This window comes from Epinephelus fuscoguttatus, linkage group LG8 (genome assembly GCF_011397635.1).
Source record: "Epinephelus fuscoguttatus linkage group LG8, E.fuscoguttatus.final_Chr_v1".
Classification (NCBI taxonomy): Eukaryota; Metazoa; Chordata; class Actinopteri; order Perciformes; family Serranidae; genus Epinephelus; species Epinephelus fuscoguttatus.
Window position 1 is genome coordinate 11536959 of NC_064759.1, and position 20032 is coordinate 11556990.

Genomic DNA, 20032 nt, shown 5'->3' on the forward strand with positions numbered 1-20032 from the left:
ACACAAATGAGGATTTCCCCATATCAGAAGTACAAACATTGGCCCAAACGACTACAAAATCACACAGGACAACCACAAGGAGACAATTTTACTTCAATAAGACAATATTTTCTTAAAAAGACCCCAAATTAGTACAAAGAGACACAAAACAACGACAAGGAGATCCAAAATTAGTACAAAGAGACAACTAAAAAGACACAAAATTACCTTAAAGAGACCTAAAATTAGTACAAAGAGACACAAAACAAACAAAAAAGACACAAAATTACCTTTAAGAGACCCAAACAACAACAAAAACACAAAAACAATCACAAGGAGACCCAAAAGGACTACAAAGTGACAACCAAAAAAGAGATCATTTTTAGCAACAGTAACAAGCTAAGACACTGTTAATTAGGAAGTATTTGTTTGAGGGCACTGGGACTCAATTATCAATGACAGTATTTCATATTTTTTATACTTACCAGGTCCTACTGATCCTAAATAGCCAGGAGAAATTAAAAATACACACCAAACAAAAGCTGATGTCTCAGGAGGATAGGGATTGAATTTATTTAACATGGTTGGAGTTACATATATTCTTATTATCCCCTAATTATGTCAGTTTTAATGAATGTTGTTGAATCTACATTTGAGTGGCCATGTATGGCTGACAGAGACTAACATCCACCTTGATGGATGGTTCAGTATTTGGATGTAATATTTTGGGGGATGTGTTTTTTTACATGTTAAAGAGGATGGGATCAGATGTAGTATTTCTTCCGGGTTGAGGTAGTGAAGGGAGGGATGAGCAGTGATGCTGCCTCTGTTTGCTCCGCACATCAGCAGCGGAGCTCCTCTCCCCCTCTCAGTCAGACGGACTCAGGCTAGGCAGCGGCAGCGCGTCCGCCCGGAGACACCGAGACCACACACCGCATAGCGTTACTCCCGGCTCAGCCCGAAACACAATCACGGTCCTTCCTAATGGATGTCTCCTCTTATACCGTCTTTTGACACTGGACGGTGCTCTCGTAGCCGCGTTCAACGTGATCAACACCTCACCCCCGGCTTGGTTTTCTGAGGTTTGTCTCGACGACACACGGAGAGGACCACACTCCCCCCATCGTTAGCTCGCTAAGCTAGCTGCTAGCCCGCTAACTTAGCTGTGACACTTTGAACCGTATCGGCGTCAGTTTTCCTCCTCGTAGCTAGCCTGCGGTGTCTTGCGCCACAGCGGTGGATTGAGGTGCCCTGTCACTCAAGGTAAGCAAACAATATACGTGAAAAACACTGCATTATGTTTGTTTTTTCAGTCACACAGTCAAACGCAGGCTTGTTTCTGGGCAGTGAACCTCTAACGTTATCTGGTAGCAGCAGCCTGGCGCTATGGCAGAGTGCTTCTTGTTGACAGAAGCAGCCAAGCAACGGGGATGTGATGCGACTCACCGTTAAACACACATTTTCACTTTACTTCGCAGCTAAATTAGTCGCCAGTGACTGCTCCTCAACCAGCCTCGAGTATGCTAAATGAACACATGTGTGGTTTGGTGATAATATTGACGCCCGTTAATACTTTGGCATTTACTCTTGACTGTCGATTTGTCGTGAATGGGCCACCGTCAGGTTAACATTATCTCACACTTGCCGCATTTGACTGCAGCGAGTTTTCCTAACGGTGTATTCAAATGACTGTTGAGACAGTTATCACACAGCCTGCCGTAAGGACCAAAGTGAGACCCATACAAAGCAGAGAGAAAAAGCAGTCCACGTTTAAAATTGAGGAAATGGTCTCTATATGGACTAAATGTGTCCCCTTCCTGCTGGACGTCAAAGAAACTGTAAAAGGTTTCCTTGGTGGACGTTTCCTCATTTCTCTCGAAACATTTCTGAGCCTTAGTGTTGCATCACAACCTGGAAAGATGAGCTGTGCACCCGGAATTTAACCCCTGCCTGGTGCTTGTTGTGTCTCCTGTGTCCTTATAGAGGTCAGATGATTTAGCTTAGCCTGATGCATATAGGAGGAGAATAACCAGTGGCCACACTGAACTGCTTTCCTTCCTTGATGGGCTGCAGATTCTGAGGGCCCTCCCCCTCTGGTGAACAGAGGTTAATCACATTTCTTGTAATTCAATCACTCAGAGACCTTTTATAGGGGTTTGGTTGAAGCACGTGTGAAAGAGCGACTCATTGAGTGAATGAAAGAGGACAGAATGAGTGCGTTGACAGTGCTGTAATTGTCTCATGAGATTTAAAAAAGAATGGAATGACTATCAATCCTATGAGAGTCTGCAGTTGCGGAGCAGATGAAGATGTAGAATTGACAGTGAACCAATTGAATTAATCTGTCATGTTCCTCAAAGGAAGGGAAATGAGGGACATGTATTATTTATACACCGTGTTTGTGAAGCGTTGCCTGTACCTGTGCAGTAGGACATTATGCTGTGTAGCTGGAGGGAAGCTGCTGTAGCTTTGTGCTACCTGTGGCAGTGCTCCCACGGTCCCAGAACATGAGGTGGTTGCTTTGATCGCGAGTGAGGTTCAGCACTGACTTGACCATGTAGGTCGACATCACAAAATAAAGCTGTTGTTGCCTTGAAATGTATACACTACCTGTGACTTGCAAGTTCTCAGCTCAGGCATTTCTCCTGATTTTAGCCGTATTTATATGTGTCATGTTCAGGGACCTTACCTCGGAGCTGTATATCTGAACTGTGTTAAGGCATGACTGTCCAGCATTGAAAGGAAATGAATCATGTTCCTCATTTCAAGGCCGTGGAGTCGGCATGATGCGTTTCCTGCCCTGTGTGTGTTGACTGTGTATTCAGGCCTCAGCAGATGTGCCTGCTTTTGTATGTGTCCCACTCTCCCATACTTGGAAAGGCTGATTTAAGTGTTTTGCAAATTGGGAACATTCTGCCAGTCATCAGGACCAAAATTTACTGGAGGCATGTATTTCGATTACAATAAAATTAGCTGTCTAAGACATTAATGACATCAATGAGAGCCCTTGACATGTTTAAGCGTAAAAATGCGTGGGTACGTCATTGTGGTTTTAGCTCTCATAGAGGGCATGTGTAAGTATCAGGCTGTGTGTGTTTCCATTGTGTAATGGTAATACAGGTGGTAATAATCATCATAATGGTATCCTTTGGAATGCAATTAGTTTAATCCGTACAAAACTAAATTATAAAGCATGTGCACAAATGCAACCAAGATGTTTTACCTTTTTTCTGCCTTTAATGAGGCTACGATCAGAACTTTCTAGACTTTTGTTTCCTTTTCGTTGGTTTTGCTCTTCATTGTATTAAATTGAAAGTGAAAGATGTGAAGGTGAAAATCTCTGATGTCCACTCTGTTTGTGTGTGTTGGTATTTGTGAGTGTATGTGCATGTCATAGAGGGTGGCTCTGGTGCATTTATTGCTCCGAGCTGGTCTGGAACAATAGCTCTATTCTGGCCCATGTCTCCGGAGGGAGGCAGCAGCATTCGGCGTTCCCGGCACTCTGTGTGCCAGCAAGGCTTGGTTTGGGATTGGGTTTCCACAGCCACCTGGAGCTCAGAGCACAGGAATGCCATTGTTCCTCCTTCCAGACTATGGCCGGATCAGACACACATGCAAACACACGCATACACATAAACAGACTCACGCATGTACACGCACTCGATACACAGTAGGCGAGAGGAGCTCACACCAGCCTGCATGTCCCCCAAAACTTAGGTCACCCTGCTTTGTTATGTTGTCACTGCTTACATAAATAGACAGTGAAACATCAAGCCTCTGTCTGCGCAGCCACAGAGACCTGCCATTAGCAGCAGAGCAGTATGCTTGTCTGGATGGTTAGTATTTTTAGCTGCAAAGAACAAAAAATGTCACTGAGCTGGATTTATTGTAGTTCTGCTTTTTGTTCTGTTGATAATCTGCAACCTAGGTGAAGCTGTAGTTGGTGACTTAAACCTTTTTGTCATATTTGCTGAAACTGTCACTATCAACACAGCAGTGCGTGAGTCAGATATGTGAAAAAATCATGTTCCTCTGCCTCCTCGTAGGGCTTCTAATATGGCATTACTGCATGTGAATGAAAACAGCCAATTACAGCCGAGAAGTCTTTAACGCAGCTGTCAGTTAAGTCCATCACTGCTCGTAAACTGTGGTTAAACTATCAAATTAGGCAGCGCTGATTAAATATGAATCAAGATTTTGTTATTGCATTGCCTATTAAGGTTGGGCCAGTGTAACAATGTTCAAACCAGATTAAAATCAAGCCAAACAGCATACCAAATTTTACCAGGTGTGGCACTTGACTCAGCATCCGCTCCCGTATGGAACATAATGACACCATGTCCCAACAGCAAATGAGGGCCAGATATCGCTTTGCATCCCGTAAGATCCGAGCTCTCTGTCCACACTGAATCCATTCAATATGCACTTCAGTTTGGCCTCCTTCATGTTTTTTTAAAAAGAAAAAAATATGTTTTACATTCTGATATTTATTGAAAATGATAGACAATGTAGCCAACACTAAGTAGCCTAGCTTGTTATTAGCAAGAGTCATATAGCTCACCTGAAATTTTCAGCTCCCTGGTGATATTTCTGCACCCAGCTACCACCTTATTTAGGTTTTTGTTGTGAAATAAGAATGTATCATGTAGATAATTCCATATTTCAACTTCAACTTTCAACACAATGGTTTGAGTTGAAGGTGTGAGAAAGAATAGTATCAGTAACATTGTTAACACTGTGCTACATTACAGAGAAATACAAAACCTTACTAATGAACCTTCATTAATATAGGCCTATATTTTATCTACAAGTGCACGTCACACACTGAGTGAGCCGCCTGTTAATGACGCTGTGGGCTAATGGGCATGTAGCTACTTCCATGTTTCAGATGATACGTCATGTTAGTAGTCGACCAATGAAGATGAGTTTACATATCACCTTGGGTTCGTCCTTCACCCTCTCAAAATGATCCCGCACTTTGGATTTCCTGCCTGATACGTTATTAACTAGCCTGTGGAATAACCGCAGGTACCAGCCCTGGAAATTAGAGACTGCACACATGCTGCTTCACATGTTGCATCTGAGGTTGCTAAGCAACCTTAACAAGCACATATTATAACCTATTTCAATGTTTCCCACAGGACAGGAATCTATTCGTGGTGGTGTGGTCCTGGTTGGGGCGGGGGGGGGGGTGTTAAAAATATTTTTCAATACTCATCTGTGTGAAGAAGTGAACATCCAACGTCAGAGTTAATTACTAACGAGCAGAACCACACGGCCAGGCTCCACCGGCTGCAAACCTACGTCACGTCAGTGTAGCGTATTCATTTGGGCTCCACTGACTGCGTACGGAAGCGACACGTAGAGACGCCAGCGGGGTTGTTTACTGTTTGCCAAGCCGAGAGGCTGCATGTAGGCTGCATGAAATGTTAAGGCATTTTCCACCTAAGTTATTACATATATTTGAGTTATCTACAAGTTTACTGTACTGTTTGTCATCTACTCGCTTTCAAATGTCCGCCACGGACATTTACTCAATGTCACGGATAAACATGGGTAAATGCATGGAAAAAATGATCACATATCACCTCTGATAATGGTTTATTCATTTAAAAACACATTGTGCTCGTTTAGCACACTATTTCATATAGTTTTTATCTGCTGGAGGGTCGCGTAGGCGTAGCGCGACAAAAAATAGAAGAGCCGCGTAAAATAGAGAGTTGTCGCGCGACAGACGGGGTTGTCATGCCGCTCCTGTTGCCAGTGGAGCGCTGTAATTGATTAACAGGGTGGCGAGCTGCTACGGGACTCGCGCTGCAGTTAACACTACTAACAGCGTGAGTTAATGTCTCTGCACATGTTGAGCTTCCACCTATGTTAATACAGACACAGGCTAATAAAACAGCTAATATAACATGATGAGTTAGAGTTGTTCGGACCACTTTTGGACTTGTTTGCCCACGTATTTGTACCGAGAGGTCTTTGGGTCCGTTCTGCTACTATGTCTGCTTCTTCTTCTTCTGGTGGACCAGGTGCGTTAAGTGCGTCTTTACGATGCATACCGCCACCTATTGCACCGGAATTGTAACGACAAGCTACATTCACAGACACTGAGTCCCATTATAATGTGTTTATGAGCGAGGTCGAACAGGTAGCGCCAAAAGCAGAAAAATCTATATGTGGCGGAGATAATTTATTCGTGGCGCACCGCCACAGATAAATGAATGTATGGGAAACACTGCTATTTACCTGAAATGCTGAGTGCAGAGCTGATCCTCTTCCAGATGCTGTTTATAAGTGTGTAGGCCTGCGACTAAGCGACCAATGAAATCTTGCCAACTAATGACCTTTCTGGTCAACTAATGTTTGGGCGACTATCAGAGGGCAGCTCCTAATCGTTCAGCTGTAAAAGGAGAATGTTTGTGATCCAGAAACAGTCACAGGTTTTTTTTGGTTATTCAGTGTGCAGTGTACTTCTGGGCATGTTTTGGTTGCAACATTTAGCTGCAGATTGAGCACTTCCTTGGAGGGTAACTTGTCTTGTTTACTATAATAAGTGGATGTCAATGTCACCATGAACGCCCTGCTGAACCCCGCTCAAACTCTTAAACTTTATATGGAAAAAAAGGAGCAGCAGTAGAATATTTCAACTGAACCACCACATCCGATTCAACTGTCATAATTCTGGGTGCAGCCCCACGTGATTAATAGCTGTGTCAGAGACTCCTCAGCTCTGATTGGTTTTCCCTCAGCAGAAGTAGATTCTAGCAAAAGCCATAAGAGCAATACGAGGAGGCAGGATTTTTTTTAACATGTGGATTCAGCCACAGTTAAAGCAAACATGACAAAAAGTTATTTTTCTAAAAAGTTACCAACTGTAGCTTTAAGACTTTAGACTGGCACATAAAGCGAATGAGAAGTGGTTGGAAATGCAGGTAGTCCTGAAACAGTTGCTCAATTAATCAATGAGTTGACTGATAAAAGAGAAGCAGTTAATTGCCAAGTCATTTATCAAGCAGTAATGGTACACTCAGGTACCAGTTTGTCCAGCATGAGAGCCAGTTTTCAGCCGTTCTGTCTCTCTTTTTGTTTATTATTTCAAATTAAATACTAATGACTATTTGTGTTGTCAGTGTGAAGACATGACCTTGTGTTTGGGGGGAAATTGAGCAATTTTCACTATTGTCAGTCATTTTCCAGACCAAACAATTAATCGATTTATCAAATGATTGACAGATTAATTTGCAGACAAAAATTAAACCAGACTTGAAAAGCCATGACCTTGAAATTAAATTTAAGTTCATTAATATGGATACACACAGAGAGAGACAAGAGCAAGCGACACCTCTTCTGGTGTCTATTCCAGCTGGCGAAATGTCAGTTTACTTCAAAGCTGTCTTTTTAATCAAATCCTCCTTTCACAAGAAAACGTTGCACAAACATCAGCTGTCAGGAAGACATTTGATTGCGGAGTTTTGTTTACTGGGTTTTGTTTTTAATAATGTTGTCTGATCACAGCATGCGTCAGACTTCAAACTTATCTCTGCACTCTGCCTCGGTTGGTTTTGTGTGGCAGTGTGGTAAAAATCTGATTTGCTTCTTCCATATATCACCTACTTTATGTGTACCTTGTCATAATTCTAGGTATTTGTGGGTGTTTTTGAGCCTTTATTAGAGAGGAGAGAGTTGAAAGTGAGAGGAAGTGTATGGATAGACATAGGAGGTGACATGCAAGAAAGGTGCTATGATTTCCTGTATTTAAAGGCCACATTTATATATTTTTTAAATTGAAAAAGCAAGCTTGAATGTGCTGTTTAATCTGCTCCTAGCATGATTAGATTGACTCTTCTACTTGAAACTTGCAGCCTAGATTAAGTGTGGACCTTCCAGAAACTCACTCCGGATGTTGATAGCTAGTTTAGCTGGATCTGATAGCTGAGCCCTAAATGGTTGATCTTCAGACAAAGTGAGAGAAACAGAAAACGGAGAGGGATGAGAAGGAAAGAGAGATAGCCATCAGCAGCATTTAGTAGTTCCGTCTCTCTGTCCTCTAGGGTTTGTAGGCAGGCAGTTTCAGTTGTGTGTGTGTGTGTGTGTGTGTGTGTGCTTGTGTTTGCCGATGCATGTGTGTCCTCTGGCTTTCCAGCGGGTCACATTAGGGATAGAGTTGCACAGAAGTGGGTCAGCCAGTGCCACCAGGGAGTCTTGCCAGCTCCCTGCTCCCTCTCAGCCTGGAACCAACCAAGGGCCAACACAAACACATGAACCTCAGCCGTGTGCATGTGTGTTCAGTGTAGGTGTATGCATTGTTTGTTGGTGTGTGTGTGTGTGTGTGTGTGTTTAGGTACAGACACAGAGTGTGATCTTTGCTGGTCTGTCATTCACTGAGATGACAGGCCCCCGCCTTGCTCACTGTACTTTGACTCCTTGTTAACTGCTTTGCTGGAAACTGAAATGCTGTATAGCCGCGAAGGCGAAAAGAGCAGCAAGCCTAAGCTATGGCGCAGTATGTTTAGACTGCATATAGGGTCTCTACAGATGATTCAGAGCCTGTCACACTCAGTGTGTCTCAGCTGGATGGACACACTGTTTCTGCTGGCTTAATGATAAGGAAATAGGATTTGGCCCAGTATTCAGTCGAGGTTTATTTCATCTCCTAGCTGCAGTCTCTTGGTCTCGGCATCGGTTCTCCTCTGACAAGGAATTAATGATCTATTTCTGTTTTTTACATCCCTGCATTGTTGAATTGAGATGACATCATGAGGTAATAAGTAGACAGAAATATAGGCGCAACACAAGACTGAATTATTGCACAATATGGCAGAGATCACACTTCACTTCCATCCAGTACAAATAAATGCTGCTGCTCCAAATGAAGTCATTCTCGGACGTTTGGGTGACGTCAAAAGGCACTTTTCTTCTGGGCATAGTCTGTACCCACTTTCTGCTGCCGCTGGCCACATGTGCTTAGGTGTGAAAATGGGCAGGGTTTCTAGTGGTCAGCAGCAAATACTGCTCTGTTTATTATTTACACGGCCTCTTCCTCCACAGTGTTGACTGTGCGGCCATTCACAAGAAATAGCTTTCTGGGAAGAACTCAAATCTGTGAGACACGATTGTGGATTTGAATACATAAATATTTTGAGGAAGCGAGTCTCAACTTGCAAGTGATCCACATTCCAGTTAATTAATAAGCAGTTCCTCACCAGTAACATGTTTCTTGTTGTCTTTGAGAGCAGGGTAGAAACATTACAGGCATTTAGAGTGATTAACACACATCAGGCAAAGTTGTGTCATTTGCAGGGTATTTTATGTTGGAGCTTTTTGCAGGGTTGGAAATTAAGTTTGTTGTCTACCTACCACTGTGGCTTGTGGATTCCAAAATCTACCACCCAGGCAATAGATTACTGTTGTGTCTTTTGGCTGGTGAGTGAATCAAATCTAGCAGCCACTTGCATATTTTGCCAGCATTTGGCTGGTGGCTGTTGCTATTTTCCAGCCTTGGCTTTTTGTGTCAGTGTTCAAAGGTGAATGTAAGGTGAAATGGTTTGCTCTCAGTGATGAACCCACAGAGGATTATCAGCTCTTCACTTCCCTTTGGCTGATGTGATCTGATCTTGTTTTAATTGAGTGTAAATGCTTTTAACTATACATCTACACCACAACATGTTTATCATCCTGTGTTTCTACTTTTAGCAATTATTTATTGCTTTTGTTGTCTGTGGTTTTGTATGATTTCTGTTTTTAATTGACATGCATGATGGTTCTTTGTTTGCTTATTGATTGTTTTTAATGTCTTTGTTAATGCCTGGTATCATTGAAAATGAGGGTTTCCCTCAATTGATATCCCCAGTCTTAAATAAAGGTTTGAATGAATGAATGAATGAAAAGCTCTACAGATCTTTATCACTTCCCTTTTATGGGATGCAACTGTTTTTATGACTCCACGGCGGCTACAGTCGTGACCGCAGGCGTTATGTTTTTGGGTTGTCCGTCCACCTGTCTGTATGTGCCCATTCTCTAACATGTGATATCGTAAGACTGCCTTATGAGAATGTCTTTGGCACAAACGTCCACTTGGAGTCAGCAATAAACTGATTACATTTTGGTGGGCATAGTTCAAAGGTCAAGGTCATCCTGACCTCATCTGTCTAGTTCTTGTGAACATCTCAAGAACACCATGAGGGATTTTTTTTTTTCAAATTTGGCACTAAAGTCCACTGAGACTCAAGGATGAACTGGTTAGATTTTGGTGGTCAAAGGTCAAGGTCAGTGTGACCTTGCATCTGTCCCATTCTTGTGAACGCAGCATCTGAGGAACACTTTGAGGGAATTCTTTCAAATTTGCCACTAATGTCCACTTATATTCAAGGATGAAGTGGTTAGAATGTGGTGCTCAAAAGTCAAAGATAAAGGTCACTGTGACCTCAAAAACACATTTCTGGCCATAACACAAGAATTCATGTGCAAATTATGACAAAAATTCACACAAATGTCTAATTGGATGAAATGATGACAGTATATATCCAAAAGGTCAAAGGTCACCTTCACTGTGACATCACAATGTTCTGAAAAATGCTTTCCTGGCCATTACTCAGCGTCATAAGTCGGGAACGGAAGGGGAGGCATTTGGTCAGATACTGAATGACTCTAATCTTGAAACTATGCTAATTGTAGATCTGCTGTACTTCCAAGGGAAGATGTGTGTGATGCATCCATGTTTTCACAGACATGGATGTAAGCTGATACTGCAACTTGACTGGTTCGCATAGGCATACAACAGCTAGGCAGTAGTTCTAGTTTGGGTCATTCATCATTCTCAAAACAGCTCTAAAATCTGACTTTACACAACCTGCCCAGCACTAAACAACAGAAAAATTAGCAGCTGACTGGAAGGAATATGAATATTGGACTTACCCTGCATTTAGTGGTGATGGAATAGCAGGAATTTTAATGACCCATTGGGAATGTTCAAATGGCCCCTCAAGCCATAACAACTCAGCAAATAGTTAGGTACATGACTTGCTGAGTTGATGTCGTATTGTGCAGAAAGGTGGCAGATGAAAGTTGTTGTCCACGTGGAATGACCTAGATAAGTTAGAAAAGTTATTTATTAGCATTAACCCTGACAACAAAGGTGAAGCAATATTTTAGTGGTTTTAGGCCATGCACTGGTTGCGCAACAAGTCTGGAACAAAATTCCTTTGTCATATAAAGCTTCAGACTGTTTCACCATACTTGGATAACAACATGAATTTTCACTGGGATGTTAAATGCTCTTAGCAATAAAATACCACCGATACATTACGACTTAAAAACTCACGAACACACTGAAGTTGGAAAAACGACTTCCCAACCTGGGAAAGGGGAGAGAAACACGTGAATGTAGCATTATATTCACCAGGTGGCCAGAAACTTCTAATGAATGCTAATGTTTACTCGATATCTACTGGATGTGTAAATTGGAAACTGTTTGCCCCCCCCTAAGTGGCGAACAAGTTTTAAGAACAAAACTCAATCAGTGATCATCAAGGAACTGCTGATCCCAGTGGCCTGCATCAATTATAAGTACACAAATCAAAAGGATGAGAGGCAGCTGGAATATTCTGGCTGGGAACCATGTTAGATGAGAGTCAGTTTTTGGCACATGAATATTATGAGAGAGGGTAGAATGCAGGAAAATCTTTTGTTAGGAAAGGCAAAACAGATTTCAGTGTGTACACAGGATATGCATGTCGCTGTTGAACCCTGCTTTCATTTGTGTCGTCAGGATAATTGTCCAAACGTTTTCCCATGTTCCTTTTCCACCTGGACATGTCAATGCAAATGTCTTAGCTTGAGCGAAATCCAACTGGATCTGCAATTGCAATTGACTTGTTGTTGCAAGTGCAGTTGGCTTTGACTTTATAAACAGATCCTGTGCTCGGATGGAGTGAAGCTTTAAGAGGCACCTTGAACGCCTGAACAGAGTGAAATAATAAGAACTGCAACAGCTCAGCCTTGTAGCATGGAGTAACCCTATACACTGCGTTCAGCTTACCTCCAACAATTCCCTTCTTTGTAAGAGTGTGCTGTTCATGCGTCCGTATGTTGCTCACAGCATCTGTTTCACTCTGAGATATGACCCGACAGGAAAAGACATAGTTTCCATGGCGACAAGCCTGCTCCTTGCCCATCCCCCCCCTCAAGCCCGCCATAGGAGGAAGTGGAATATGTCCAATTTCTGCTGAGTCATGGAGAAACAGTTGTGTGTCACACACTTAAGCACAAATGTCTCTCCTCACTCCGGCCTGGAATCATTGTTTATGTGCCTTTTTAATGTGTTTGACACTGTTTGTTTCTGAGTGTGTGTTGGCTGCTCCATCCAGCACGTAGGCCTGTTTGTTTTCTAAGACTCGATTGTCGGGGGAATTTAAGGCTCTGTCTACACACACATACAGATATTTTTGAAAACATTTTTTTCCTCCTCTGTTTTGAAAAATTGTTCTGTCCACACAACCTTTGTTTTATAAACTCTCTATCTCTGTCCACACTAGAACACTAAAATGACTGCATATGTGCGGTGTTCACACAGACAGTGGTGCTGCTGCAGAGCTGCCTGCTGCTACAAGAACTGTATTTCCACAATTAAAAGCTGATACTGTGCAAGCCACTGCATTGTCAACACAGTGACCCCTGCAGAATTTCACAGTAAAAACCTTTTTAATAACAGATGAAGGGATTCTGAAGGGCTTTTATTTTGAAATGGAAACACAACGTGTTGGGTTCAAAATTCATATATAAACTTTGAAGCTGTAGTGAAAGGTGGAACGATGTCAGTATGATTATTGAAAGACCATTTTCACTGCCTATTTTTGTTGAAAACCACACACATCATGCAGGCAGGCAGCAGCCAAATCACACCTGAGCAGCACTGCTTGAGTGGGCAGTGTGGCCTGAGCCTTAGCTGTCAAAGGTAGTTGTAGTGCGGGCTGACATTATATTTTTCAAAACATCTACTAGAGATCTCATCACCGCTGATTCCAGTTCAATTTTAGGATGAAGGAGCTCACGAGTGATGCAGTGCACATGTGAAAGTTTTCCTTCCATTCGTCATCAACAACATTCCCACTCTGGAAGGTGTCCCACCATCTGCTGGTCTGATCAGGCCTGATCCAAAACTGTCGTTTTTGGCAGACTTTAAGGGTGCTTTCAGACCTAGAGTTGTCTTGCTTCGGTCTGAATCAGGAACTAATTTTGTTGCAAAGTTGGTAATTAATAATTGCCCAGATTTGGTTCCTGTTCTCACGGCAGCATTTACAAGCGGACCAGATTAAATGCTTGCCGCAGAAAGCTGCTCTCAATTGGTCAGAATTTCCGTGCGGAAAAATCCAGGAAGTAAACAAAACGTTGAAGAAGAGTACACTTGCAAGATAAATGTGACACTTTCTAATGTCACAATGGAGGGACAACTACGCAGGTTGATTTTAGCACTGCTCATCGTGGACTATATTGCTGTCATTGTTCATTTTAGGCAAACCATGTAACATGCTCATGTTTAACCCAACCAATGTGTCGTGACTGCAGTTGGTTCGGATCAAGGTCAGAACAGGTTCTCACCACAAACAAACTCCACCAGAGTTCGTTTCAGACCCAGACCACCTCTTCAAGAAGATCTTGGTCCGGTTGTTTTGGTGCAAACCCCAGCTGTGTTCACACCTGCCCAAACAAACTGCACTTAGGGGGCAAACAAAATTGAGTTCGATTGAACTGAACAAACAGGGCAGGTGTGAAAGCACCCTAAACCGCAGACGCTGAGGTGGAGCAAAAACACTGGGTGCAGCAGGCCTCCGTTTATAAAGTGGTGCAGCAGTACAAAGGTTAACTGTAAAGTAGTCGATAGACCAAGCAGTGCTTACAAAACTTTAGCAAGACTCAAGGCAACAATGCACATACGTGATTTGAGAAGGTCACGTCATCGTTTTCCAAACAATCCCTTTTACACGTCCACACAGGTAAACTACAACCAGAGTTTTATATAATGTGCACTCCAGAAGGTGTTTCACAGGATCTCCATTTTAGTGACCTAAAGTTCTGTTTGTGTTTGGACGAGAAGCCAAAATGTAGAGGAAAATATGAGTTTACAAAAATATCCATGTACATGTAGACATGACCTAAATCGGAAAAAGAATTGTACTTTATGCTGGAAGGGTATTTTGTGTGTGTCTAATGGCCTGGCTAACTTTCACTTTATTGATCTCTGTTGGGGATATTAGCATTTGAACCAGCCTTACTATTGAGAAGCAGCAGGCAGTGCACAGGGGATAAACTCCACGTCTGAAGCCAGTGCCTTGATCAAGGACAGTGGCAGGAGGACTACCTACTGCAGCATGCCTGTCACAACCAGTCAACCCTAGTTGTGAAGTAGTAGTAGGGTTCAAACCCAGGACCTTATTGATGTTAGGCAACACTGCCAAACAGAGTCACTGAGCCGCCGTATCTACAGAGCTGCTAAACCAAAAAAGCCCAGAAAGGATTTATAGAGATTTACCACTTCTTTCTCACTGCTTTCATCCTAAAGAAGAGAACCCTGTTTGTACCTGGATGACAGTCCCTAATTGGTCTTTGTTCGTAGTGCTTTCACATGGAAACCTTTACTCCTTAAAGTAATACACAGTTAAAGAAGTCAGTTGTTATATAGCTAGTCCCTGACTGACTGATCCACTGATGGATAAAACATACCCGGTATGGAAAGAGGTGAAAGGACGTTGAGAGTTACACAACACAACGCCTACGGATGACAGATGACAGGTGGATGACCATCAAGTGCACACAGTATGTACCATGAGGTGATAAAAATGTGTCTGCCATCAGAGATGTTGCCATTCCGTTAATATTCTGGTATCCATCCCTTTTAATATAACTGGGTGTTTAAGGCCATTGTGTGCAGCGTTGCATATCACTGAGCACGACTGGTTTATGGCATAATTGGATTTTTTTTTTTTTTTTTTTTTTTGATTTATGAGTCAGTACGATGAAGTACTTTCATTTATCAGGTACTGTATTAGCTGGATTAGCCAAAAAGAGACCTAGAACTGTGGATATTTTGTCTCCCAGCTGATCTTCCAACAAATTTACTGTCATGACTTTATATTGATATTACAGTATAACACTACATGTAGCGTCATGGAGGATAGATGACATTATTGAATGTTAAAAATATATATATATAATATGAATAGAAACGTGAGTGTTTTGTTGTAGCAATGCTACTTTTAGCACAAAAAACTGCACCAAAGTAATTATCGGTTTGATTTATTCATTTCTGATGGCAAAAATTAGAGTATGTCCTACTTGCTTTTGGCTGTGGCAGGGGAACAAACATGCTTAAACATGACATGTAGGGATGCAGGGATTTATCAGCTGAACATCTATATAGCTCTATTTGTCTCATTGACTGTCATCCGCCTATCAGCAAATAAGATGACATTCATTGATGGTAGTGGCCGATGTTTTTCTGTTGTGTTACATCATTTTTTCACAGCCTGAGAAGCAGAGCTCCTGACTAACTGTGTCCCATCTTCCCATTGTCCTGGTGGCAATAGAAACCATGTTTGGGACAAACAGTGATCTTCCATAGGATGAAAGGATGCAGTAATCTATCGATGCATTAGGGGATGCATCTTATCTTTTCCTGATAATGCAAAATTGTGAACAACAAATCCAGCTTACAGCTAACAGGGTTTGTATTGAATTACATGATAGGTTCAAGCTCTATTCAGTAAAAATGAGTATTGGGTGAAGGTACATTTTAACGCTGAAAGAAGTTTAAAAGTTGTCATATATTTGTGTGGTTGAATTATGGTCTGTTAAAGGAAATGGCCACTTTAGAATGAAAATACAGACAGTACTTACTCACCCTCATGCCGACAAGAAGTCCAGTGTAGTTTTTTAATCCACAAAACTCGTTTGGGGTATCGGAGGGATAACAGCCAGCCAGAATAACAGCTACGCTTGAAGTGCATGGAACCCACATTTTGAAAATGTAATAAAACTCCGTGAATGCATTTCAGAAACGTCAGAGTGGCTCGTCCGTCGTAGTCCAAATGCCCTGAAGCCACGGCATGCAAAATTGACTTGGCTAGTGGTGGTGCTAGTCCTTGAGTCTCGTGCGAGTTGCCATGTAAACACAGCACACCTGCAGTGCAGGCTAACTGACCACGGTGAGAAATGATGCTTCAAGTGTAGCTGTTATTCCGGCTAGCTGTTGTCCTCCGATATCTCGAACGAGTTTTGTGGATTAAAAAACTACACTGGACTTCTTGTCGGCATGATGGTCACTAAGTACTGTCTGTATTTTCATTCTAAAGTGGCCATTTCCTTAAAGTGAATTAAATGTATTTATAATAGTTTGTTTCCCTTGTTTCCCTGGGGTAACAAATAACAACAAAAACAAGATAAACAATAATAAAAAAGTATGGTATTGGCCCAGAGTTTCACTGTGTCCATTTTGGAAATTTATTGTTGTCACTTCACTCAAAACCCAGTCAAGAACTTTTTGTGCTGCCAAGGATAAAGAAGTTCAGACGTCCAACCGGCACTGTAATTATTAATTATGTATTTTTTTTTAAATAAAGACATTTCATGGTGTAAAGCAATGGATTTGAAATGATTGAACTGATGAATTAATTTTGCCTTTTAACAAGAGAAAACCTGAGGGTGACATGAAACCTATTAACAATTGAAGGTGTGTCATATAACAGTGATAAGGACCAAAACAAAGTCATTAGTATTTTAGCTCACGTCACTGCCTCATAAGTCAGTTAAGATTGGATCTCACTTTACTACAGCTCCTGTTCGATAGACTCGCAGTGCGTGAGTTCATGCAGATTTTGTTTTATCCAGGAATGTCTTCAGTTATGCGCTGTGAACCCAAACAAATCCAGTGGTGTGAATTGTTTCCACAGAAAGAAGAAATCAAAGTGTGGCTACATTGTCAAAGGTGTGACTGTACTGTCAAGATTGTTTGGATCAGTCAGTATTGCAGTAGTTTGTGTATCCCAAATAGAGAACAGTCTGCAAGTTTTGGATGTAGAGGACAGAGGAGGGCAGAAAGGACAGAGCCGTGCTGTGGCAGCTCTGTGCTCTGTCTAAGTTGTGTGACAGAGTGAGCTATCTGCCCCGGGTTGACCCTGACCAAGGTGCATCACTCCCCTCTGGGCCTGCATACACACAACCATCCATCTCTAGCTCTTATCTCCTACCAGGCAGCTACTCTTGAGTGTCTGTTTGCATGTGTGTGGGTGTGTGTGTTTGTGTGTCTGAGGGCTCTTTGAGTGGAGTTGTTCTGGCCTGGTCACACTGATAGCCATATCAACAGTTACTCCTGATGGACTGTGGAACAACAGACCCTTTGTTTTTTCTGAGTGTGTGCACGTGGGCGTGTATGCTAAGCCATCAGAAATTGCATTTCTACGAGCCACAAATGTCAGAGCACTGTGCTCATGTATCTTGGGAATGTGTGTGTGTTTGTGTGTGTCGTATGTGCTGCAGTGTAATCTGCCAGAGGCTGGGATGTGGGTCAGTGTGGCTGCAGCTCTGCGGGGAGAGACAGCAGCAGGATACTGCCTCTGTACTTACTGTAGGGGGACTAGCCTGGGTACAAACATTTTTCACAAAAATAACACAGTAAATCAGAGCACTTGGGATTTGACCATCTTTAAATTTATGCCTTTTCATATACCCTGAAACAAAGCTTTTTAAAAAATAAAATCTAGCCTTTTTTCTGTGTGCTTGGATCAGTGGTTCTCAAACTGAAAAATAATTCATGCTCCCCCAACTAACATTTTTTTGATCAATCATTAACAATATTTGGGAAAGCAAATAATACAAAAATATCTATGTTGAGTATCAGTTCAGTAAAAGTCAGCATGATAGAATCAGCAAACTCTTGCTTGCTTTGTTTCCTGCGGATCAGAGATCCGAAGAGAGATCTGAAAATAAAACCCAAATTGGTATTAAAATGTCTTAAACCAAACTTTCAAAAGTCTTAAAAATGCTATGACATGGGATGTAGAATTTTATTTATCATTTCAGTCAAGAACACAACTTTATTTCCATTTGCAGTATTATATTTGGTGGTATGGCTCTGTTCTGGGGCCTCTCTGCTTTTCCTAGGCCTACACAGAAAGCCTCTTCCATGCGCCTATGTGGAAAGCCCAAGGTGAAGACACACCTCTCTGCCCTTCCACGTGCAAACGGAGAAAGCCTGAGGCAAAGAGAGCAAACCTCCCTGCCCTTCTATGCAGCAACATGGAAAGCCTAAGGCAGGAAGAGCAGCAGCAAAGACCCCCGAGAACAGAACAGAGCAGCATCAGTGACAAACAGAAATGACACTGATAAGTCAGACACAGCATTAAAAAGAGGGGTGGAGGCGGGTTGCAAAGTGACTTGCAATGGAAGCAGCAACAGTAGGCAGGCCAGAGCAGTTTAAATAGGGCGCCCTGAATGAGATTCGTCAACTGGTTGCGTAGAAAGAAATCATGTGATCACACAGCTGCTCCATCAGTTGATTGGGCTGTTTGTGATCAGCTGATGTAGCTGAGATGTGAGCTGAGCTTGACATCATGCCCTGCCCGAACTAACGCTATGCTCAGTTTTTCTCTGATGTTGTGTCGGAAAATCTCAAAATAATTGGCAACATCAATTTTTTTTAAGATCAATTTAACAAATACCTATTGCATCAATGTCGTGTGAGGATAGCAGAACCAACAACACTCTTATTTTGTTTCCAGCAGGCGGCATCTGCTTTCAGCTAGCAAATGGTCACTGTAGTAAGATATGGGGAAGTGCAAATTCAATGAAAGTTTTACGGCTTGGTGCCTGGACAGCGTGACGTGTGTGGTTGTGCTGCTGCCGTGGTCCTGCCAGATGCCTCCTGCTGCTGCTGCTGCCATCATTAGTCATTAGTCATACTTCTACTGTTATTATACACGACTATTGTCACACATGTATACTGCCAGGTATTAATACATACTTTCAACATATTGTATCACAGTAGCCAGAACTATAACTATAATATTATTACTTTCAATAATGTTGTTGTAAGCTACTGTCATTACCTGCATCTCTCTCTCTCTCTCTCTCTCTCTCTCTCTCTCTCTCTCTCTCTCTCTCTCTCTCTCTCTCTCTCTGTCTGTCTCATTGTGTCATATGGATTACTGTTAATTTGTTATGCTGATCTGTTCTGTACGACATCTATTGCACGTCTGTCCGTCCTGGAAGAGGGATCCCTTCTCAGTTGCTCTTCCTGAGGTTTCTACCATTTTTTTCCCCGTTAAAGGTTTTTTTTGGGGAGTTTTTCCTTATCCGCTGCGAGGGTCATAAGGACAGAGGGATGTCGTATGCTGTAAAGCCCTGTGAGGCAAATTGTGATTTGTGATATTGGGCTGTATAAATAAAATTGATTGAATTGATTGATTGATGGCTGAAGCCGGAGAGAGGCAACGTATTTTGTGCAAAAGGTTTTTCAAACTTAGGATGGGAATTGAGGTAGTGGTGTCCCACATGCAGAGTAGGAAACGCCATGTGACGAAGAAGTCATGTTTTATGTAACAACCCTAACCCGGCATGATTAATGTCAGTTCATTTTTTTGTCCTTTCTGTTTTGGATATTGTAAAACTGGCCTTAAATTTGATTCCAAGTGGCATTAAAAGTCTTAAAGAGTCTTCCTTGCCTTAAGCTGTAGGAACTTTGATACACATTAAACTTGTTTCACTCCATACATTCCTCCCTGGTCGTCACGCACCACTTGCAGGGGCTCTGTGCATCCCCAGGGGGCCCGCCCCACAGTTTGAGAACCACTGACTCAGATAGATGTGTTCACATATTCAAATATATCGGAGAGAGTGTGTGTGTGTGTGTGTGTGTGTGTGTGTGTGTGTGTGTGTGTGTGTGTGTAGCTAGCCTTATTAAAACAGGGTCCACAGGGATGTGGTGGTAGCAATAGAGATTCAGATCTGTGTGACTTCTTAATAAAGCTAGATTGGAAAGAGGACGGCCAGATTAGTCATG

At 42.2% G+C, this 20032-nt stretch overlaps 1 protein-coding gene across 1 annotated transcript in view; it reads left to right on the forward strand.

The window, feature by feature from the left end:
* The first annotated feature begins 786 nt into the window (after positions 1–786).
* Positions 787–20032, forward strand: part of galnt1 (UDP-N-acetyl-alpha-D-galactosamine:polypeptide N-acetylgalactosaminyltransferase 1) — a 76016-nt gene continuing 56770 nt past the window's right edge. Inside the window, exon 1 of the mRNA XM_049584315.1 lies at positions 787–1242. The gene's annotated coding sequence lies outside the window, so the exon portion shown is untranslated. The remainder of the gene's footprint in view (positions 1243–20032) is intronic.